This window comes from Rhipicephalus sanguineus, chromosome 8 (assembly GCF_013339695.2).
Source record: "Rhipicephalus sanguineus isolate Rsan-2018 chromosome 8, BIME_Rsan_1.4, whole genome shotgun sequence".
NCBI lineage: Eukaryota > Metazoa > Arthropoda > Arachnida > Ixodida > Ixodidae > Rhipicephalus > Rhipicephalus sanguineus.
The window spans coordinates 121,821,506-121,846,685 of NC_051183.1; the positions used below are offsets into that span (position 1 = coordinate 121,821,506).

At 47.2% G+C, this 25,180-nt stretch overlaps 1 long non-coding RNA gene across 1 annotated transcript in view; it reads right to left on the reverse strand.

Annotated features, from left to right (window-relative positions):
- LOC119402337 (uncharacterized) overlaps positions 1-25,180 on the reverse strand; it is a 57,866-nt gene that overhangs the window by 29,172 nt on the left and 3,514 nt on the right. The window contains exons 2-3 of the long non-coding RNA XR_005185756.2: positions 1,483-1,610; positions 1,326-1,417 (exon numbers count right to left, since the gene is read on the reverse strand). This is a non-coding gene — a long non-coding RNA (uncharacterized LOC119402337). The remainder of the gene's footprint in view (positions 1-1,325; positions 1,418-1,482; positions 1,611-25,180) is intronic.

The window sequence follows — 25,180 nt, forward strand, 5'->3', positions numbered from 1 at the left end:
GCTCATAGCATCCATCCATACATCCATGCAAGAGCACTGTGAAAGGAAAGTGTGAAAGATAAAAGGCGCGTTCATGTAGCATTTGTTATGTGTTTGGCGGTAGCTCAGTGGGCTAAACGGTGGCCAGCCATCATCGTGGACCAGGATGTCATGTGTTCGACTCCTATCAACGGAAGTTTTTCTTCAAGTTTTTTTCTTTGCCATTTGATGGCGTTCATTTTGCTGACGTATGTCTGTGACAAAAGTACGTCATCAAAATCTTGGTGGACCCCGGCATAAAACCCTTTCGTGTTAAAAAAAAGAAATCTAGTTTCAAGAAATGTGTCCGAAAATCATCAAAAATAAGGGAAATGAAACGTTTCCTCGCTGCGTTCATAATTACTGTTCCTGAGGTGGAAGACATCTTGCGATGACTAGGCGCAGCAGTTACGGAAGTAATAAAATGAGACAACTAAATAAATATTCAAATAAAGGAGACAGGCGGTCGGGTCATATGGGAGAATTGCTTTCCTTCATACGAATACGCAATTGCCGCTTTGACATTGTGGAAAATTGGCTGCTGGTATTTATTTCGAAGCAATAAATCTGAACCATATTCACAAACGAAACCGAAACCGCAGCTCAGATGAGCGCAACTAACAACGTCAGAATGTGACGTTACGTTCCATGACGGCAGTTGCAGTGGTGTTAGTTCTTCTGCATTTGTTAACGTACGCGCGCCATACGGACTGATCGGAAACGAAACCCGCTCACCCATGAAGCGATGCCTATCGATTGTTAGTAAACTGCGGTAGCTCATTCTGTATGTCTCGGTAAAGTATGGCAGTAGCGCTCTTCCGAGCATTGGTTTCAGTTCCATCGGCGAAATTGGTCAGATTTGATTACTCCCTAATAACCGATAGCAGCTGCTTTTGTGAAATCTCAATGCGCCAACATGCTCTTTCCAGGAAGGGCTGCAATTTTCCCATTTGACCCGAGCGCCTGTCTCCACTAATTAAAGATTTTATTTATTTCGTAATAAACTCGTAATTGATGTCTCTACTCATCTTAAGATGCCCACCATGATGGGAAGAGTATTCTCGGATACAGTTCTCTAAACACCCTGCATATATTGTATTCATACATATTCTTTTTTACCGATAAGTTTTCCACTTTATTAGGCATTGCAATCCTTACGTGTCTATATACCGCCCCCTAGAAACGACGTCCTTAACCTACAAATATACATGTGGGCAACAGCATTAGCATAAACTGTGGTCATAGAGAATTAGCTATACAAAACAATATTAGCCAAGCAATGAAGCAAAAATATTGCATTTACTCACTAGTTGATGTTACGTTCATCGCATTATAGACTCCATCGGAATTGACGTCAGTTTGCTCCCAAAACATGCCGTGCATAAGAGTAGGAGGTACCCTAAGAATTAAAAACGAAACTGTCTTGATATTACCAAAACTCGAAGTATGGTGTGATATCCTTACCATTTCCCTTTGAAACCTCTTAGAAAGTAAGTATCATTCGCAGTAATACTCGTCATAATATCATCCTTGCACTGATCAGACCCTCCGGTGGTAAAGGCTGTGATTATTGGCTGTTTGGTATTGTAAAACTGTAAAACATCGAAAATGCTGGATTAAATGAGAGAATTCACGCACGGAAACCCTTTTCACCTGCAGAGATAAAATATTAGCTACAGAGGGCAGACCTCTAGAATTGGGTGTTCAAAAGATGAAAAGTATGTCATGTGCCTGAATAAAGGCGAATTAATATCCCGCTCGCGCCTTTGTTCTACTAAATTTGCGGAACGGGTGAGGGGGGCAGGTCTGCGTCGCTGGAGCAGCAACTGCGAACTTTTACCAAAAGGGCGCGATGGCGAGCGTTATCTCGACAGACTTCAGTAGACGGCTTGTATATTCCTTGTAAGAGCTGTGCTCTTGCCGTTTACTTCGCGCAGAGGCGGCAGACTGCAAGAAGACCGCTTTGCTTTCAGGAGCGATCGCATATTCTTACGACAGCGTCTAGTAGAGCTACGCGAAATGGAATCCTAAAAGAATCCTTGCTTCGTACAACATTCCCATTAGTTTATATCGAATTCACTGCTTCGCCCTTGCGGTGACAGCCTAATTTTTGTCATTACTTCGATAAATTATTTTATGATAAATTCGAGGGGTCTGGAGCGGCGGCCTTATGATGTCGGCACACCGCACCTGGCTCGATAAAGTGACACACAGCGCGAACCTCACGTTTCTCGCTGTAGCGGTCGCTGTTTCCTTACACCGGCGTTTTGTGGACTTATGCCGTGTTGAACGTTAAAACAATGTCGCAAGCCTCACATTATGTAATCATCACCAGTATAGTACACTATAATCGCCAGCCTATGTGCGCCCACTGCATAGCAAAGGCCTATGCCGTGTTCCGCCAATCAACCCGGTCCTGTGCTAGCTGTGGCCGCGCTTTAGGCGCAAACACCTTAAATCTCATCTACCCACGTAACTCTTTGTCTCACCTTCGCTCGTTTGCCTTCTTTTGAACTCGAGTCAGATACTCTTAAAAGGACACTAAAGGGAAATATTAGGTCGACGTTTATTGTTGAAATAGCGTTCCAGAAACGGTTGTTTCGTGTCATGGAAATGCTTATTTTGAAAGAAAACCACGCTTTAGTGGTCCGCACCGCGTCAGCGCACTTCAAATAACCCGCCTGAACGGGCATTCTGACGTAGCAGTTGCCGTGCCCAACGTTCCCGGCCTTTACTGCCCGGCCGCCGACGCTACGATGTCTTGCGCAACAGCGACCGTCAATCTTGCCAAGACGCAGCCACGGGCCACTCCGAAACTGTATAGTTCGCTGTAACGAAGCTTAGCTTGGCCAGCAGAAAGAGTAGAATATCACCAGTTAGCGAGAGTCAAGCATACACAGCAGAGTCAAGCAATAGCAAGAGTCAAGCACACACAGCAGTACACAATACCGAAACTACCACTGATACACGCAGCTTGGCGAAAACGGAACTTTGAACCACTCACGCCGTCCCCCATGGTAACGCCAGCAGGTTCGGTTTCCATGAATCAAACAGAAACGAACACGTAGCATTTTAATACGTGTTGTGTTGCACGGAAGGTTCTTATTTTATCGCAACTAGTAGTATTACCAGTGCTTAATTGTACTCGGGACACTTGACGTCATAGGGATCATTTCCAAAATGTCCCACTCATGCCGCACATTATCTCCTACATTTACCTTAATTTCACGATTACTACAGCGCTGCTGTTCAGGCTATTGACGTTTTAGACGTTCTCACACATTGATATTTCACTCTGACATAAATTGTTATAATAATAATACCTGGGGTTTAACGTCCCAAAACCGCGATATGATTATGAGAGACGCCGTAGTGGAGGGCTCCGGAAATTTCGACCAGCTGGGGTTCTTTAACGTGCACCTACTAAATCTAAGTACACGGGCCTCAGACATTTTCGCCTCCATCGAAAATGCAGCCGCCGCGGCCTGGATTCGATCCCGCGACCTTCGGGTCAGCAGTCGTGCGCCATAACCACTAGACCACCGTTGCGGGGCTGACATAAATTGTTATCTGCCTTTAGTATCCCTTTATTGCCCATCGGTTACCTTGCCTACGCGCTACATGCCCTGCCCACGCCCATTTTTTCTTAATTTCGACTTAGATGTGCTTAACACCCGTTTATTCATGCACCTACTCTGCTCTATTCATGTTGCTTAAAGTTGCACCTATCATTTTCCTTTCTATTGCATCGCCGTCAATTTAATCTGAACCCTATTTGTAAGCCTGCAGGTTTCTGTCTATAGGTAGGTACCGGTAAGACGCAGCTGTTATACTCTTACATTACACAACATTCCGATTTGTTGCTATAGCCCTCATTACTTCGCACTTGAAGTGCAACTGTGACTTTTTACAAGAAAACCTACATTTCTACCGTCTTTACACTTGCTGTATATGTAGTACCATAACAAGGTGTGGGTTCGAGCTAGTTGGTACTCCATGATCAACACTTCTTGCGCAAAATTTTCTCAGACAACGGACGAAACAGACATGAACGGGTGCAAACTTCAAGCTGATTTTATTATGAACAAGTGATATATATATATATATATATATATATATATATATATATATATATATATACAAATATGACTATGACAAAACAAATACACCAATGGCGCAGGTGTTCAGTGTGTCAGCGCGCATCAGCTACTCCCTCCCCCAAATGCGTGTTCCTTCCAAGAAGGCCATTTCCTTCTGTGCCAACGAAACTGACGTCATGCTCACGCAGTTGCTGCCCTCCCGTTGCATTTTTGCTGCCTCCACAATCTCTCGCGTGCGCTGATCCCCGTCATGAAAAACAGCAGTACACTGTTGGTACAACGGTTTGCACCCACACTCGTGGCAATGAATGGCCAAATTTCCATCCCTGCCCCCCTTCCACCCTGTTCGCATGCTCACGCAGGCGGTGGTTTAGACAGCGACCTGTTTGCCCAATGTAGGGTCGTCCACACGATAGTGGCAACTTGTACACGACTTCCTTCGTGCACTCAACATACTTGTTTCGGTGTTTTACGCCTCATTTCTCCTTTTTCGGTATAAATGGGCGTGTGGCGATGCATAGTTTCGACAGTTTTTCAGGCGCAGATATGGCCACCTGTACGCCGGATTTTGCGCCAATCTTTTTTAAGATTATGCGAGATGGCGTGCAATTAAGGAATCACCGCCATCATTCAAGGCCGCGTGGTCTCCTGATTGTCCCCCTCATTGTCTTCAGGTGAAGCAGCCGCGGCTTTCTTCTGCGTCCTCCGAATAGCATCAGCCACAGCGACAATCATATCCTGCGGGTAACCGGCTGACGTCAGGCGAGACACCTGCGCGTTGAAGCTTCGGTCCATACCGTGCTTGCACGTCTTACTGAGCGCATTGTTCAGACAGGAGCTGATTATGGCTCTCTTCAACAACTAGGTGTGGGCGAACCTAAAGGGCAGCAATGGTTTCTGGCTACGCGGTTCGTACATCCAACACACGTGAGCTCTTGAAAACGTGAGGCAGAGGTCTAAAATTTTGAGACTGCTCTGATGGGGCAACTCGTGCGTGACCACTAGGGGTGTTAAGCATTTTTCAAATATTGCCAACGTCTGAGCCACATCACAGGAAAAAAACAACACCCCTAGTGGTCACGCACGAGTTGCCCCATCAGAGCAGTCTCAAGTTTTTAGACCTTTGCCTCACGTTTTCAAGAGCTCACGTGTGTTGGGTGTACGAACCGCGTAGCCAGAAACCATTGCTGCCCTTTAGATCCGCCCACACCAAATTGGTGAAGAGAGCCGTAATCAGCTCCTGTCTGAACAATGCGCTCAGTAAGACGTGCAAGCACGGTATGGACCGAAGCAATCATGGACCGTGACAATCAGGAGACCACGCGGCCTAGAAAGATGGCGGTGATTCCTTACTTGCACGCCATCTCGCATAATCTTAAAAAGATTGGTGCAAAAGCCGGCGTACAGGTGGTCATGTCTGCGCCTGAAAAACTGTTGAAACTACGCATCGCCACAAGCCCATTTATACCCAAAAAAGGAAACTGCGGCGTAAAACACCGAAACAAGTATGTTGAGTGCACGAAGGAAGTGGTGTACAAGTTGCCACTATCGTGTGGACGACCCTACATTGGGCAAACAGGTCGGTGTCTAAACCACCGCCTGCGTGAGCATGCGAACAGGGTAAAAGGGGGCAGGGATGGAAATTTGGCCATTCATTGCCACGAGTGTGGGTTCAAACCGTTGTACCAACAGTGTACTGCTGTTTTTCATGACGGGGATTAGCACACGCGAGAGATTGTGGAGGCAGCAAAAATGCAACGGGACGGCAGCAACTGCGTGAGCATGACGTCAGTTTCGTTGACACAGAAGGAAATGGCCTTCTTGGAAGGAACACACATTAGGGGGAGGGAGTAGCTGATGCGCGCTGACACACTGCACACCTGTGCCATTGGTGATTTTGTTTTCTCATAGTCATATATATATATATATATGTCACTTGTTCATAATAAAATCAGTTGGAAGTTTGCCCCCGTCCGTGTCTGTTTTGGTCCGTTGTCTGACAAAATTTTGCGCGAGAAATGTTGATCTTGCAGTACCATTCGCTGATTCTGAGAACCTCAATAATGTTGTATTTCTTTCTTCCTGATACTGATTAATGAGACACATGTTAACTATGCTCATTTGCTTTCTCATCCGCGCCGCTGTCGTCGTGTATTAACATATCTCGCTACATTGCTTTCAAAACTGGCCATTGTAGCGCCGTGAAACGTTGCTTCTGAGTGTGCGCATATGTGTGCGCGAATGTGTGCTTCTGTGTGTGCGCGAACGCCAACAGCGCAAGCGCGAGGAACCACGTGACTTTTCTTCGTGAACTTCAAAGGAAATAAAGTTCACTTGTTGTTTGGGACGCGAGTGGCTTACTTCGCTTGCGCGACCTGCTCGCCCAGCTCGGCCTCGCAGTGCGTTCCAACATTGGTGACCCGGAATTGTGGTGCAGCCACCGCGGTCGAGAATCAGCGTCGCCATGCCTTCGACGTCGACGACAGACTCCGAGACTATGACTTCGACGTCCACAACGGACGCTATGCCGACAGTCTCCTCAGTTCACGGTAAGCTGCCAACCTTTTCGACCACGGACCCCGCACTCTGGTTTATTCAAGTCGAAGCCCAGTTAGCAGCGCGACGCATCACATCAGACTTGACCAAATACCACTACGTCGTAAGCAGCCTCCCGCCACCCACAGCCAGTGAAATACGGGATCTCTTACTCGACCCACCTACTGAAAAAGCATACGTAACACTAAAAGAAACTCTCATCCGCCGTGTCAAGCCCCCCGAATCGCAGCGACTACAGCAATTGGTTCACGACACGAACCTCGGCGACCGTACTCCTAGTCAGCTGTTGCAACACATGCAACTATTGCGCGGCGAAACAACGAACACCTTAGGCGGACCATTGTTTCGAGAACTGTTTTTGCAAAAGCTGCCGTCAAGTGTTCGCTTGGTTGTCGAGGCGTCAGAGCAGAAAGACCTAGCTGCGGTTGCCGAGCTCGCTGATCGGCTCATGGCGGTCACCACGCCCACATCACTGGGTGCCGAGCAAGAACAACAGGCTCAAGATGAACTGCAGCAAATGCGTGCCGATAATTCTCCACTCACCGACACGCTATCAGCTTTGCGTACAAGCAGTACAACACACAATGCAAGCGAGCCAAACACGTCGCTATCACAACCTCAGTGACAAAATAATTATATGCTGGTATCATCGACGGTTTCGAAATGCTGCGCGTAACTGTGTTCCACCCTGCGCGCGCTCGGGAAACGACCGCAGCAAGTACTGAGGGCGACCAGTGCTTCTACGCTGCCTTTAAGTCGTCCCTCGGTATTTTTTCTTACCGACCGCAACAACGGGGCTCGTTTCTTAGTCGACACAGGCGCCGAGGTGAGCGTGATACCAGCGTCACAAACTGAAAGGAAGAATCCAACTACGTCGCCGCTCCAAGTCGTCAATAACACGTTGATACGAACATACGGACACCGTGCACTCACGCTGAATTTCGGTTCAAATGGGTGTTCATAGCCGCTAATGTCAAGTTCGCCATATTGGGCGCTGACTTTCTGCAACACTTCGGTCTAATGGTTGATGTTCGAAACAAACGGCTTCAGGATCCTCTATGTCGTGCAGTGGTTCAAGGCAAGCCGTGTTTGCGTCCTCCGCTCAGCCCGACCCTACTCCGTCCATCAGGAGAATCGCGCTTCACCGCAATAGTACAAGAGTTCCCAGAGCTGACCCAACAGCAACAGGCATTCGCCGAAGTAAAAGACGATGTTCAGCGCCACATAGAAACCACAGGACCACCGGTCTACGCGCGGCCACGGCGTCTTTCGCCCGAGAAGCTACGGCTAGCCCGGCAGGTGTGTTCGTATATAATAGAACGCGGCATAGTACGCCCTTCATCCAGCCCGTATGCGTCGCCTATTCACACGGTCCCCAAATCAACAGGTGGTAATTGGCGTCCTTGCGGAGATTACAGGGCACTAAACCGTGTGACGGTGCCGGACCGTTACCCAGTGCCGCACGTCCACGACCTGACCTCCGGCCTGCAGTGCGCGAACATCTTCCTTGAAATAGATCTGGTGAGAGCATACCATCAGATACCTGTAGCACCAGAGGATGTTCCCAAGACCGCAATAACAACGCCATTCGGAATGTTTGAATTTTTACAGATGCCTTTTGGCTTACGGAATGCTGGCCAAACGTTTCAACGGTACATGGATTGCGTTGTCCGGGACCTCGACTTTTGCAAGGTTTACCTGGATGACCTGCTGATTGCTAGCCGCACGCCCGAAGAGCACGAGAGTCACCTACGCTGCCTGCTACAGCGACTGGCTGAACATGGCATTGTTATCAATACTGCCAAGTGCGTGTTCGGGGTACCAGCGCTACCATTTTGGGCCACAGCATTTCAAGCGCGAGAGTGCAACAACATCCGGACAAGGTCGAAGCAGTACGGCAGTTTCCACAGCCAAAAACCATCCGCCAGCTCCGAGAGTTCCTAGGACTTGTAAACTTCTACCGTAGGTTCGTTCCGACGTGCGCCCACATCCTTCACCCGCTGCAAAGCCTACTAGCAACTCCAGGAACTGAGGCAGGCGACATTCAGTGGAACGACCAAGCGGTACATGCGTTTCGTCATATTAAGGAGTCTGTCGCGAATGCCGCCCTGCTCGCATACCCGCAACACGGGGTACCGCAATGCATAGTGGTGGACGCCTCAGACGCAGCTATCGGAGCCGTACTACAGCAGAAGTCAAGCGGAAGGTGGCAACCAATTTCCTTCTCCAGAAAATTGAGCCCAGCCCAACGCCGATACAGCACTTATGGTAGAGAGCTCCTGGCCATATACACGGCTATACGACATTTCCGCCATCATGTAGAAGGTCGGGAATTTTTCGTGCTCACGGATCACAAGCCGCTGACTTACGCATTGCGCGCAATCAACTCAGATACGGGTGCACACGTGGCACGAGAGCTCCGCCAAATGTCTTACATCGCAGAATTCACGACGGATATACGCCATGTCAGCGGGAAAGACAGCGCAGCGGCAGATGCTGTTTCGCGCAGCCCAGTGAACGCCGTCGCCCTACCAAGCGGCGTTGACTTCACCACACTGATTACGGCCCAACGCAGCGATCCGGAGTTGCACCACCTACTGAAGTCCACAACCAGCGCCTTGAAGCTGCAATGGGTAGATGGGCCGACAGGAGCTGTATGTTGTGACATGTCTACCGGTAGGGCCAGACCGTTCGTGCCCCCGGATCTTCGCCGCAGCACTTATGAATCGCTGCATGGCCTCTCGCATCCAGGAATCCGAGCCACTCAGCGACTCTGCACAGCTAGTTTCGTGTGGCCCGGAGTAAACCGGAATGTCCGACGTTATACTCGGGAGTGCCTATCCTGTCAGTGCTCCAAAGTGCAGCGCCATACTGTGACCCCCTTAGGATCTTTCCCCGAGCCGGACATTCGATTTTCCCATGTACATTTGGACATTGTGGGACCATTGCCTTATTGTCAAGGGCAAATATACTTGCTAACTTGCGTCGACCGCTTCACGCGATGGCCGGAGGCCGTCCCCATCCCAGATATCACTGCCGATACGGTTGCACACGCTTTCATCTCCACTGGGTAGCGAGATTCGGAGTCCCATCGACTGTGACAACGGATCGCAGAAAGCAATTCGGTTCTGCCCTATTCGGGAACATCACGCGGGTCCTAGGAATCCGGCGCATCAGAACAACGGCCTACCATCCCATCAGCAACGGTATGGTGGAAAGGTTCCATCGCCAACTGAAGGCTAGCCTGACGGCAACTTCAAGTCACAGTTGGGTCGAGGCTCTACCTCTGGTTTTGTTGGGAATTAGGTCGACTCTGAAAGCGGACATTGGCTGCTGCTCGGCTGACCTCGTATACGGCACAACACTTCGCCTTCCGGGGGAGTTTGTCGCCGACAGTAAAAACGCAAACGCCCAGGCCAACAGCGAGTACGCCCTGCGACTGCAGGACATTATGAGCAAGCTGCGTTCTGTCCCTCCGCGTTCGCCAGCACCACGGCCTGTCCACGTCCCCAGTGATCTCTCCTCCTGTTCTCACGTATTCGTGAAGCACGACGCTCTACAGCGTCTACTCCATCCCCCTTATGATGGGCCCTTCAAGGTAGTGTCAAGGTAGTGAAACGAGGAGAAAAGCACATCACGATCGGCAGAGGTGGCCGTCATGACGTGGTCTCGCTTGACCACGTAAAACCAGCGCACGTGGACAGCAGTGAAGTGCGTGCACCACCTCGAGTTCCACAGCCAGAAAGGCTACCAGCAGACCAGATTGAACCAGGCCAACCATTCGTCGAAAGGTTCACGCGGAGTGGGCGACGCACAAGACCTCCGGTGCGAATGAACTTTTGAACCACAACGTCGTGATGACCCAATTTCTAGGGGGGGGGAGTATTGTAGCGCCGTGAAACGGCGCTTCTGAGTGTGCGCGAATTTGTGCTTCTGTGTGTGCGCGAAGGCCAACAGCGCAAGCGCGAGGAACCACGTGACGTTTCGTCGTGAACTTCAAAGGAAATAAAAGTTCAGTTGTTGTTTGGGACGCGAGTGGCTTACTTCGCTTGCGCGACCTGCTCACCCAGCTCGGCCTCGCAGTGCGTTCCAACACCTTTAAATATTCGCTTCTTCTTTAACCTTACAGACTCCTGTGCTAAGAACTGTGGAGCTCTATGGTTGCACATTTTTCCTTTCAAGGATAGTAGTTACCGAGGGGTTATTCGCTAGACTGTTTATATTCCTTTACATAATCTTCTCAGTCTTCTAGTGGTGAGAGGAGCCTGTCTGTAAATGGGCTTGATAAACTTATCCTTACCGAGACTCTCATTGGTATGATGACTGCTTGTTCTCTTACATGGCTATTCAAGACGACATTTATACTCTGCGTACTATGCTTTTTCGGTTAAAGTCATCAGTCTTTTGTTTGCTGTCCAGTATTCCTAAGCTGTAAAATATAATTTCCTTATCTCAAGGTAAGTAAACGTCGTTGTTACTTTACTCCTGACCTTCCCAGTCTTACTTAGACTGGCATGCATTGAAACATGTAGTGAGTAGCATCAAAGAATTTATCCCGCATATCCTCACCGATTTATTTATCGGCAAACTTTAGCTTTTCTTGTGGAGAACCAAGGAAGCAACAAGGCACTTATAAATGTTTGCAAACATATTTCATTTTAATCACTCAACGCTTCCACGGAGCCAATTCTTCAATGACAGCTATTATTTTGATAATATATGAACGCCCTCCGTAAAAGCTCATACTCCTTCGATTTCTGAAATACCTCATATTGTCACAGATGTTATCTATTGTATGATGCCCGGACAGGAATCTAGCTTGTTCTATTAATAATTGAACTGCTTAGGCTCTATGTTGACTGAAAGTAATCATTGCCCTCGGTACGTTAGAAATCACGTTCGTGAATATTCTCGCGATGCCCAAAGCGGGCTACTAGAATACAGTTCTTCACAACGTTAACGTCTTCTTCAAGAAGAAATGCAATGACTGTGACATTTTAACAACAGGATTGTTCTAGGGTCGACTCTTTGCCGTCCGGCGTCACGTAGGAGCAGGGCCACGTCCGTATTGGACCGGAAAAAGAATATTATACTGTAGCACGAAACTCGAAAAGAATAACTAAGAGGCAGAAAGAAGTTTGAAAGTTGGACTCTTACTCTTTACCGAGAGGAAAGTATCACGCAGGAGCAGCGTCAGGCCACTTGACAAGGAGAGGAGGGTGTCATGTAGGAGCATAGGCGGGCCATCTGACCAGAAAAGGAGGGAAGACGAGGCTGTCCCTTAAGAGCAGAGTCAGGTCACGTGACCGGTAGGGGAGGGCTTTGCCCAGATGCAGAGGCAGGTCGCGTGACCAAGAGAGGATGGGAGAAGAAGCTATCACATCGGAGCAGAGCCCGGTCAAACAATCAGGAGAGAAGGGGAGAGAAGGGTATCACGCAGGAGTAGAGGGAGGTCATGTAACCACGACAAGGTTTCGAGAGCAGCTGTTCCATGTAGGTCACGTGAACACCCCGCCTGGTAAGGAGTGAACCAATCAGAGACCGCGCCGAGGAAGGGCAATGGGCTCCACATAGCTCGAGGTCGCCAGCGTCGACGTCAAGTTGCAGACTCCAAGCTGCGAATGCAGAAAGTGGAAGCCAAGTGGCAGCAGAGGGAAGCCGCCAACCCCGAGGTTCGAGACAAGAAAGCGCAAAGGAAATGAAGTATGCCACAGCAAAACAAGCAATAACCACAGATAAGCAGAAACACCAATCACAGCAAAACACACGTAAAACACCAAAACAGAAAAAACACAGTGAGTCGCAGCAAAACACAGAAAAACACCGGAAGGACGAGCACAGCTCCGAGGTTTTCTCAGATTTCACTTCGTGTAACTGAGTTGGTTTTTTCAAACACTTTGGTAACACCGCAATAAACATCGCAATAGAGGTTGCGAGAATTTCAGCAGTACTCTGTTCGCCATCATTTAAGAAATCAGTGTCTTCTCCAAATATTCCTTCCGCTTTCTCTCTCTAGAACATATATTTCAAGTAGTTTCTAAATTAATTACTATTTAAACAAACAAGATCCCGGTAGTGATTGCTTTGGCTCAGTGGTCTTATTTGTCGTATTAATGGAATTTGTTGTAGTGACGGTCCTATTAGTTTTATTTAAGCCTCTTTTGATTGCTGTTTCTCTGCAGTCTCAATGTAACTTAATTTAACTAGCCTACATTGGTCAATTTCTCTGCTAACTATTCAGGTTGTCATGATCATGCTTGGAAAGCTTTGCTCATTTGTGGCTTGTACACGTTAAAGGGGTCATTTCACGCCATCTTTCCCAGCCTTGGCGCTGCACCATCTGGGATTTGAACGAAAAAAAAAATCAAGGTCCATCTATCCGAGGCAAGAAGTCTATCGCCAAAATGGTTTTGGCGAAAAAAACATTTTCAGTGTCGAAAACCGCAAGTGAAATTTTTCGGAAAGCTCGAAACTATGGCTCGTAAAACGTGTTTTCAAAACATTTCTGCTTTCTAATTTAGGCTAGGACCAAATTTTGTCTGCATAAAGATCGTAGACTTTTTGCTTAAAATAAGTTTCACGAATGTTTACGCCTTCGTTGGTTATTATGGGGCCTTAAATATGGACAATATGGCCCACATTGAGGATTTTTTTTCATAGTAAGGCGACATTCAGTGAAATGTAACATCTTGTATTAACGGATTGTCAGGAAGTTTTACTCTAGCTAAAAAGATAGTTTGAGAAGTATATGGCGAGAAGTGGTGTGTAGAGCTGGCGATAAACTTGGAAAAAAAATTCATTTTCGCACATGTTTAGTCCTAAATTTGATATTGAGGTGGTCCTAGTAAAATTGTAATAAATAGAGCATTTAATAGCAACATTAGATGTCTACCGACTAAGAAAGTTTTATCAAATTACTTTTTGTTCAAGAAAGAAAAATATTTTTCAAGTTGTGTTCTGGCGGTGTCCGTTCTTGTTCGTGTTTAGCCTTCGCAGGAACGCGTGCTGTGGTAGGTACAACCTACGGGGGCGCGAGGTTCGCCACGAAACAGCTAGACAACATAATCACCTTTCCCCGTGCTTATTAAATGCGCAGGATTTCTTAGCGAACTTCTGCGACTTTTAGCGTATCTGTCTATGTATCTAGCCGCCTACGACTATGAGCTCTCCTGGCCCTTTCGTTAATGAAATGTATACCAAAATTGGTATGACATGACATGACCGTATTAGCAACATAAATGACAAGTCATAACATGCAAATCATGATATGCATGTCATGAACAGCATGATTTACATGCCACGGTCTTGGGGCTCTTGCGGCCGTTTCGTTAATTTGATATATACGAAAATTGGTATGGAGTGACCATAGTGTATTACGAACACAAATGATAGGTCCTAATGTGCAAATCGTGACAAGAATGTCATGTACATCATGATTTACATTAATAGTCTCGGGGCGCTCGTGGCTGTTTAAATACTGGAGACATACCAAAACTGGTGTGATGAGACATTTCTGTATGACGAACGCACCTGACACATGATAACATGAAAATCATCACATGCAAGTCATGTACGACAGATTTACATGCTACGCTCACGGTACCCTCGCGCTTTCGCTGGCTAAATATACACCAAAATTGGTATTGCGCCACGAGACTGTATGATGAACGTAAATCAGAGGTGGTAACGTGAAAATCATGACATGCAAGTCATGTACGACATGATTAACATGCCACGCTGATGGTACCTTGGTGACCATTTCGCTCGCTTGATATATACCAAATGGGTATTGCGCGACGACACTCTATGGCGAACATAAATGAGAGGTGGTAACATGAATATCATGACATGCATGTCAAGTACGACATGATTTACATGCCACTGTCATGTTGCGCTTCCGGCCGTTTTGTTAAATGGATATATACCAATATTGGTATGGCATGACACTAGTGTGTCATGAACGTAAATGGCAGGTCATGCATTGTATATTCCAGAATATACGTTTCATTAGCATGGAATATATCGGATTGTACATGCATGCATGTACGTCAAGCATGCGATATGTAGTCAACTAGATGCGATGGCATGATTTACTTCCCTTGTCTCAAAGACAAACAAGGCGATGCAGCAGCTCTTTCCCGGCTGCTTCGCATTACATCGATTTCCACAGTGCGTGGGATCTGCCGTATTTTTTAATACTTTACTAGCGAGTATTGGCCCGAGTCGCAGCCGTGATTCCCCGAGACCATGTCATGTAAATTATGCTGTACATGACACACATATCATGATTGTCATGTTATGACCTGTCACTTACGTTTGTCATACAGTCACGTTATGCCATACCAATTTTGTTATACATCCCAATAACGAAACAGCCAGGAGTACACAAAGTCGAAGGCGGCTACATAGATAGATAGATAGATAGATAGATAGATAGATAGATAGATAGATAGATAGATAGGTAGATAGATAGATAGATAGATAGATAGATAGATAGATAGATAGATAGATAGATAGATAGATAGATAGATAGATAGATAGATAGATAGATAGATAGATAGATAGATAGATAGATAGATAGATAGATAGATAGATAGATAGATAGATAGATAGATAGATAGATAGCAAGGCTCAAAGTACCAAATGTTCGCTAAGAAATGAATAACGACCGGGAGTCACACAACGCGAATTACGTAACTAGTGGGTCGTTTAAAGATTCCAGCCCATTACAAAGGATTCAGCCATAATTCTTCATCGTCATCAGCCGTCGTATCAACAAAGTGCACATAATGCCTCAAAGATGGTCCCTCGCTTCTCCGCAGTAGGCGTGAGTATGAAAGTGAGTGATTGCCTAAAAGTGTGAGTAGGTGTGAGTATGAACATGAGGGAGTGCGTATGAGTGTGAGTAGGTGCGAGCATGAATGTGAGTGAGTGCCTATGAGTGTGAGTAGACGTGAGTGTGAACGTGAGTGAGTGCCTATGAGTGTGAGTAGCCGTGAGTATGAGCGTGAGTGAGTACCTACGAGTGTGAGTAGACGTGAGTATGAACGTAAGTAAGTGCGAAGGCTGAAAAAATTAGGGTGAGTGACTATGAGTGAGTATTTTCTTAGAGTGCCAACCTATAGGTAGTATGCGAGGTATTATTGGTCAGCTGCCAGCTCGTAAAAGGTCACGTACTACGTGACACCAACCGGCAGAAAAAGTGTTGCACATTGGCCGCCATGGCTGCGATCGGCGCTGACTAACACTCCTAGGTTTAAATGCACATATATACCCCATAAAATGGACGGGTGGATGACCGCAGCCGTAGCTCAGTGGTAGAGCATGGGACGCGTTATGCGAAGGTCGCAGGTTCGGTCTCTGCCTTACTACCAATGATATCCCCTATACATTCCTCGGTATTGTTGTCTGTTAGTCCTCATTAATATTATGAAGATGAGGAAGTTGCACAAATGATGATGATATGTCGAGATGACAAAGAAGTCACTGATTTGCTGCGCTCACAATATTGTGGAACGTTCCCAGACGTTCGGACGCGGTACACCCATGGCAGTGGTTACACGTGTAACGTAACGGTCCGGTTACATAAAAATGGAAAAATAAGCGCGTGCGGCATTGCTGCTTGGTCATACGGCAGCTTCCTTAGTAAAGTTTAGAGCACCACGTGGTCTAAATTGCGTCACAATGCGGACCGAAGGGATGATTTTCTCGAATTCGTTATTTTTCTCGTAAAATTTATAAACTTCACTGGTCTGAAAATATTTTAGCGGAAAATACAGCTTCGGTAAATAAGCATTCATTACTCAGATATTCATACATAGCACAATATTACAGAAGGAAAAAAATGCCAAGATAGAACATTTTGGCGAAATTCCTCGAGGCCTATATTAGATAAAAATTGCAATTGTATTATTGAGCTTCGAACATCTTACATAAACCGATTGGCTTAACATGTAAACCAAACTGGTTTTTTAAAGATAAACGATGCCCTCAGTATGCATTATCTGAAAAACTACTCACAAGACCATCTGCGCAATTCCGAAGGCTGCCAAAGTGACCAAAATTTTTTTTATTTCCGGAATATTCTAGAAATTCACTGTTTTCAATGCAATAAATCAGCACCATTTTTTACGAATACATTTCAGATGGTCGCCGAAAGCGCTGGGATGTTTGGCGTGGAATGACCCCGTAGTAAAACACCAGGAGGACAGAGCATTTGCGTTTACCAACCATACACTGATCATCTGGTATATATAGCGATGACACCTTCAACCACCGTTCATTTTCAGTTGGGATATTCCTGTTCTAAATATATAAACATTAAACGTTCGCCAAACACGCGTGAATGTATGGTGGGCGTTTAGATAGCCCTTTACAAGAAAGATATGTTAGTTGAAACCCGCCTAATATTCAAAGTTGCTTTCATTAGCAACTTTCAGGTGCCTGCTGACACTTCTGTCGTAAGCGCCAAAGGTGTTTTGACAACCCTGTAATACCGTTAGCTCCGAAAGGGTGTTACGGGGTTATTACTTCACGCTTATTCTTGGCTAGTTTTTGCAATTTCTTGGCTATACAAATTTCTTGGCTTTTCAACATGGCAATCCGCCTGCGCCACTTCGCCGTGCAGCACCGACGATCTACAGCGCAGAAAGCACGTTGTAGTGAGCACATTCAAACCTAATGCTGTAGCTGATTCAATGTCACCAAATGATGGGCGGGCAGCCGGTGTCCCAGCGGACGAGTTCTAAAATAAAGGTATCCATCCGTTGGAGGACATGATCAGGTGGACATACTCCGCCCGGCTGACTTCTTGAATGTAACGTTCCTTCATGTTATTAGATGTGAAGCAGCTTTTTGACTAGCCTGTGTACCGCTGTCCCTCCGTGCGTCCGTACGAACGCGCCGCAACGCGCTCCCCTCGCCGCATGTGTTGGAGCGGTGCCAAGTGGGTAGGGTGGCTAGGATGGGGAGGTGTGAAAAGCGGCCGCGGAAACCGGTCCCCAATGTGCGCCGATGTCGCAAGGGGCGCTGTACGCAGGGGCGCGTGGTGTTGAGCAGACGACGTACAGCGCAGCCTTGCTAGCGTCGGACGATTATGGCTCGCGCTATTTTTTGCGTGCTACACTTTGCAGCGTTAATCGTTTTCTTTTTACCTCAGCGATTGCGCTAATAAAGCGTAGATTTCCTCCTCCCATTTGAAAAGCAAGGTTCGTATTGCACGCCGAGTAGCACTGCGCGTGCCAGAGTAATGTTGCTAGCGTCATTTCGCGCACACCACTTTTGAGCAGCAAGTTTTTTTTTTTTTTTGTTCTTTTTGCGCTTGTGTCCTGCCGTTTTACCACTTGCCATTATGTATCACTGCAACTTATTCAAGTCATTTTTAGTGCTTATTCACATGGTTAAGGTATGTCTTTTTTTTTTTTAAAGTGAATTTTTTTACTTTTGATGTTCTGAAAATGTACGAACATACAGAATTGCGGTTCACAAAAAATTACGCTTCTATTTGGTTCTGTTCGAAAGTTATGGTCCTTTTTTTGTGACTACACTCAAATTGAAAATGACATGTTCGGAAAATTTAATTATTGTTTTTCTCGAAACTTGATTTTCAGTAGGTTTTTGTTGCGAAAAAGCTCAAAGCTATTGAACAGATCAATATTTTTCCATGAAACTTTCCATGCTTCTTGCTCAGACATTTACTTGCGCCTGTGCAATGAACTAGAATCATTGAAACGATGAATGACTTTTAATGTTATAATACTTCAATTGAAATGCAACCTTCTGAAACAACACGACTTATGGTGGTTTTAGGCTATAATATACCTAATAATAATGATAGCGCAAGGATTCTAGCTCATCGCACAGCGTACATACACAGCAGGGGCGTAGCAAGAATTTTTTTTTATGGGGGGGGGGGGGGGGTGTTCAACCATGTTCGTGCGTAAGTTTGTATGTGTGCGTGTATATATACATATGCAAAATTGAAAAATTTGGGGGGAGAGGGCGGTTTAACCCCCCAACCCCCGCCCCCTTGGCTACGCCCCTGGTACACAGCTATAATGCTGCGAAGCCATTTTTTTTTTGTATGGTTGGATTGGTATAGTTATGACTATTGCCGTGATGGCCGTGTTATGCGTAATATTGGTAATTACATTATAATTACCTTCCGTTATTTTACTGAACGCACTTGCAGAGCCCTTTTAAAACTGTTCGCCCAAAGGCAAACACAAAACAATTAATTTTGGGTCAAAACCTAAGATTTCTAAAAAGGTGGAAACATACCTAAAAAATTGCCTGCTCTCGCGCTTGTACCCATTACTATGCACTAGCTGCTGGTCAAAACGTCATGTGTTCGTTTTGTCGGCAGGTTGAAAGATTTATTACTTCAAAGGAAACAAATTCGTACACGAAGCAAGTTTATTTGAACTCTGCAATAAAGAGCTATCTACAGAACACAGGTCTTAGCCCACTTGGCTTTCTCTTCTTCCTCCTTATGGTTAACCCCCTTTAAAAATAAATGCACCCGAGTTAAGGAATAAAAGTGTACAACATATCACGTTGTACACGCTGTCGTTCACTTCAGACTACGCAATACCAACTAGCCCAACGTCGTTCCCCTCTACGTGCCTTGCGTAGAAATGCTTCTCGCATTGTGCTGCGTTCCTTGTCAGCTGCCTCTCAGCTCTCGGTATCGCACGACCTTACTTCTAAAATAACTCTTTCCACGCCAGTACTCGGAACAAACACGCCTTTTCTGTCGACGACAGTACCCAGAGTTGCAGCCAGGAACGAAGCAACAACGTGCAGTTTTCTTCTTCAGTTTATATCCTCACACCTCAAAAATCCATGACCCTTGAGCAATAAGCACCACTTGAACGATGAAAAATACGACGCCGCGTTGCCGAGTGCTAGGCTTTCCTCCGGTAATCTGCAACGGCGGCGGCCGTACCGGCCGTACCATGCAGCGCCCCTTGCAGCAGCGCCCCTGGCGGCATCGGCGCGCAGAGGGACCCTCTCTGGCAAGGGAAACACGCTGCGCTCAGCACACCTCCCCATTCTAGCCACCCTAAAGTGGGTCACGCCGCAGCTGGGCGTTGACGTCACGCTCCCCTCGCAACGCGCTGACGTCACTCTCTCCCTCGCCTGCCGCGCGCTCACCGCAGCGCCCGCAGCTGCCGCCTCGTCCGTTCGCCCGCAACACCTACCGCTACCGGAACGCTACCGGAACGTTCGGCGGCGGGAGGAGTCACCGTTAACACTCGGAGTCGGCGTGCGCTACGCGCGTTTAACTTCGACCTGGAAGAAAGATTTGGAAGCTTTCGAAGACGCTCCTGCTCCGAGTGCATTGCCGTGCGCGTCGGCGACGTCGCGATCCTCGCCCTGTACCTCGATCCCAACCTGCCGAAGGACCAGGTTCAGCGCTGTCTGGAGGAGATGCTGACTGATTGCGGCGAGGCGTGTCGACGCGCGCCTCTTATAGTCACGGGAGACTTCAGCGTTGACGTCAGCGGAGGAGGAGGAGAATGGCTCGTCGATTACATGCGTCCCGTGCACTCGCTGAAGTGCGTGTTGGCGTTCCCCTTATCGTGGTTGGTAGTTTCCCCACACGCCGAGGAGCTTCGCCCCTCAAACAAAATTGGGAGACTCCTAAGCTTGGCCTTTAAGAATTGAACGCGAAAGCGATTCCGGCCCCGTCCTCATCGGGCTCTGTTTCGCATGTCATTGTGTTCAGTCGCCCAGCCAGCCAGCCAGCCACACACGCGCACACACGACATATCTATTGTAAAGGCGGCAATACTTCTTTGCAGACTAGTTGGTTCATATTTGTAAACTCGACTTGCTGCGCAACCAGCAAGAAAGAAGGAGGGAGACAGGAAAGAGCGCAGACTACCTGTGGCGCTTGGTACAAATGAGGTGTTTTTTTCACTGCTCTGTCAGCGGTACAGTTTTGTAAATGAATCTTTGTATTGTGCGTGTCGTGATGGCGCAGTGTGGCATGCCTATATATATTGGGTTCGTCAAACTGACAACAAACAGTTGGTAGTCTGTGCTCTTTTCCTGTCTCCCGCTTTCTTTCCTGCTGGTTGCGCGGCAAGTCGAGTTTACTATTGTAAAAGCGTCTGCCCTTTTCCACACCACTTTTATGACAACAGTGTAGCCACTACGTGTGTGTAAGAGAATGCACGCATTAATGTGTATGCCTATGGTGATGGGTCGAATGCTTTAAACCAGCAGCAATTACGCGCGTGATACTTTTTCCAAGTTGCGATGCCCCCACTACGTGTTCTCGTGTTCTCAAGGGAATATGCACAGTAATATGTGTGCCTTTTGTAATGGGTGGCCGGCTTTAAACTACCAACAATTTATGCAATTCACATGGTGTGGCGCCCGATTGCAATGTACGCTTGTACCCCGTTTTACTGCGATATTACATCTCGTACTGTCACAGACGTACGCAGGACGTGTATCCTTGTAACGCATGGAAGTTAACTTAAGTGCGATTCCAAGCGATGGCGCATTTCTGGGGTAGAACACCTGCTTGACACGCAGACGGACTGGGTTTGATTTTCACTCGAACAGAATATTTTTTTTATTTATTTTATTCGCATCTTTCTCGTTTGTTTGGTCATGGACAACGCAGACTTTTCGCTCAAAAGCAACGACGCCGACACCGGAATTTCTGCGAAACCAGCTCTTTATCTCTATCGCTTTAAAACATCCACACACACACACATGCACACACACGCAGGACGTTCCAAGCAGAGCCGATCTGAGAGACTGGTTAAACAGAGAAAGCGCAGTAGCGCTTCCACAGCATTCTTCTCTGACGTTAAGTCCGGTCGCTGGTGCAGGATTCTTTCTTCCAAAACAGGTCGGTCGTCCAAGGCGGAAGCTTTCAGAAATAACGTTGCGGAGTACGTCCTCCCTCATTCTTACGTAGTCGCGCCAATTGTGCAAACAATTCTACCGTCAGCCTCGCTTTGTTTTGTTTCGGCTCTCAGTGCGCGTATCACGTCTGCCACCTACTATAGGCCTCGTGCGCTGCTGTTTTAAATCGCACATGAAGTGCCACTGCGGCGGCTGCTGGAAAAATGTCCCCGCAGGTTGGCAATGTCCCCTAGCCGTGCAAGCTTGTGTACCCGGCGAAAAAAGTCGAATTCTATCTGATCTTGCGGGTTCGCATGTTATAACAGCTACAGGAACACGGCCCGGAAACTGCCGAAGGTGCAATTGTACCATTTTCCATGGAAGTCATACGAGGCTGATCGGCGAAAGCGTTGGAACGCAGGCGTTTGGCGCGGCCGATATGCAAACACGTTGTGTCTTCGCGCAGTGTCTTTCGTTTTCTATCCAAGTCACTGGCGTAACCAGAGGAATTCAAACACCCTCCCCCAATTTTTTTTAAATTTTGCATGTGTATGTATACACACGCACATACAAACGCACCGACGAACATGCATTAAGTATGGTTTAACCTCCACTGAAAAAAAATTTCTGGCTACGCTACTGCTCCAGGTAATATGGACACATTGTTGGTTTCCTTAAACATTTTATTATTGTGAGCCCTAAACGAAGATTTGTGGCAATCATTTCGACGCAAAACAGTCCTCTGCAGTGCCTACTTTGACGGCTGTGCACGACTGTCGCGCTGAGGGACCTCAGGATCGATTTTATGATCTGAGGACCTACACAAAAAACACAGTTGCACATGTTCAAAAATATAATTCAGCAAAATGTTCGACGTACTAACAGCGCTAGCAAACTAAGAGACAGGCACTTCATACGGTTTCTATCATTTTATCGTCGCTAACATGTCATTTCAACTATCCCAGCTTTCGGCTAATGCGCGTCGGTCATTGGACAAGCGACGCGCGAGGCTTCCGCTGAGAAGTATTTTCTATCGTACACCAAGAAAAAAGTTTACTCGCTACTAAACGCGTGTCATACTCCACGCTATTTATAGACCTTATGCAAAATTGCTGCCATCTGTCGGAGGTTTGACGAAACTACCGATTCGGCGCCATGTTGGAGGCTTGTGTCCGAATCGTATTGCTATCGCTGCTATAACCTCTTGCTTTTATCTGCGTTGATAGTCGGCAATCGGGGCATAAAAATGTCAGACGAGCCTGTACACGTTACCGGCATTTCCTAGTTTTTACGTTGGCAATTATTACGTGCGAAGAACTGCCTCGCAACGAGAAGAAGGTACATGTTTGTCACCGAGTCACATGTAAGCCGGTCGTCGCTGAGACTGAAGCTTTGCGCTTGGTTATAAATTTTGTCTGTTTTTAGTGTAGCGAATGAAGCGTTGTTACATAGCTATCGGAATATCATGCGTGTGGTTTAGCGCGCGACGCGGCTGAGCACAGCGATGACGATAAGAAAATGCTGTTGACCCATTTCAAAGTGTAATTCATAAGGGAGAGCTACGTCGACCTAATGCATTGTGCATCTTTTTTGAAAAAAAAAAAACGTTGTTCTGTTTGTTCTTTTTGAAACAATGTAGTCACTGATGTATGTTTTGCGTAGAGGTACCGCACGATTAAAATGTAAGAAAGGTCCGCTTCTCACGTACGTGAAAAGTGAACATGAAACACGTTAGTAGAGAGTTTTAGTTTTGCGCGCGCAACGGCCTTTTGCACGCAACGGGTGAGAGAGAGCAAGACTGCGCATGCGCTGAACCTAAGACAGATGCGTGGGTTTGCGCGCGCAAGAGATGCGCGCGCTAGATCTCGGCGCTTACGTTGCGCCCGCTACGGCCGTTGCGTACCTTACGGGCGTTTATCTCGCGAGATCTCGACCGGTCGAGACAAGCAAAATGGCTGCGTCCGACAGCAGCACAAGCGGCACGGCAGTGATGGCAGCGAATAAATCCCGCGTCCATTTCGCAATTGCCCTCGATTTGGAGCTCCTTGTCTACGTGAGTAGCTTGAATCCATTCGCGGACCCAGTGCAGTGGACAGTGATCGCTGCAAAGATGCAGGAGATATTCGATGTCGTCGAGACAGCAGTCGCCCTTCAAAAGCCACCGCTCTCGGTTTGTGAGCATCAAATCGTCTATCTCTTCCCATGAAAGAGTGGCCAAAAGGCGCTGATTCGAAAGGATGCTGGAAGGCATTTTTCCTCCCTCGCTGCTGCTCGCCTCGTAGAAGTCGGACCAACCGTCACCGTTCACCACAGATCACCTCAACAAAATTTGCGCCATTGTAAAATCTTGCCTTGTCTCGTGCCTTGACTTGTGTCAACTACGATCGGCGATTGTAGTTTATTTCTTAGCCGCTAGATGGCGCAGAAAAACACGCCGAGACGAAGGTGCTGACGCTTAGACGCAGTCCACGTTTCGGTTGTTGCGTACGGTAAACTAAAAATGTAGGAGACAGCCTCAACTCTAACGTACGCAGCGCGCAGGCCGTTGCGTACGTAGAGGTTTGCGCGCGCTAAACTAAAACTCTCTAGTTACTCCAAGAAGTAGGCGCCGATTAGCTACTATTTTATTGAATAGCCTTCCGACATGTACCCGTAAATAACACGATCCGCCAAGAGTATTTGCGTTCACATCGCCGCTTTCGGGCCTACTCGCGCCTTACAATTTCAACCCGTTGCAGCAAGGCAGTTTTGCGCCGCCGACAGAACGCTTGCGAAACCACCTCCGCACGCAACCAACGGTAGCGCACGGATGGTCGAATGTAACACATCTGCGGTAACAGCATTTTTTTTTCAGTTTCATACGAAAAGTGCCACAAAAAAGCATCTTTTAATATTTCATAGCACACAGGGGTGGATACTGGATTTTTTTCCGAAGGGCGATCAGCGTCAGCTGGTAAAACCTGACATGTGCTCTCCTTGGGGTATAAATGCAGAAAGAAAGTAGGGGGGAGGGGGTGTCAGGCCATCCGGGCCGCCCCTCTGAATTCGGCAGTGATAGCACATGAAATGCTTGAAAAATACGCATAGTGAAGCAATATGCGCGCAAAGCACCCCGCCAGACGCTACCTTTTTAAACTACACAATCGAAAACAAACTACAAACAGCACGTTCCAGCACAATCGGTTCGTTCGCTGAGAATCGATGACGCGCACTAGCTACCTGTCTAACATGTAATTGTTATCAAAATGAAATAAACAATGTAATACTGTCAACAGCATCGCAGGCATGCGCGAGTAGCCGCGATGCAGCTTCGGAGGTCGTACACGAAGTCGGTTTGTCTGTGCCTGAAAGTACACGGCGCGAAAACTGTCTCGTTCCGGCATGACACGAAAGAGTGTCCTCCGATGACTGCCGATGCTGTCACATACCGCATCTATTAAGAACGGCGAACGTAAACACGGCGTTAATCGTAAGCAGTAGCCGGAGCAACGGAACGATCTGCCGCTTCCCATCGGCCGCAAGGAAATCTAATAACACATGGAGGCTAGTTTCCGCCTAACCTCTTTCCAGCATCCCATTTTCCTCAATCTCAGCAACACGGCACACGAAAATATGTCGGCATTGCCGTTCCTATCAGCCGC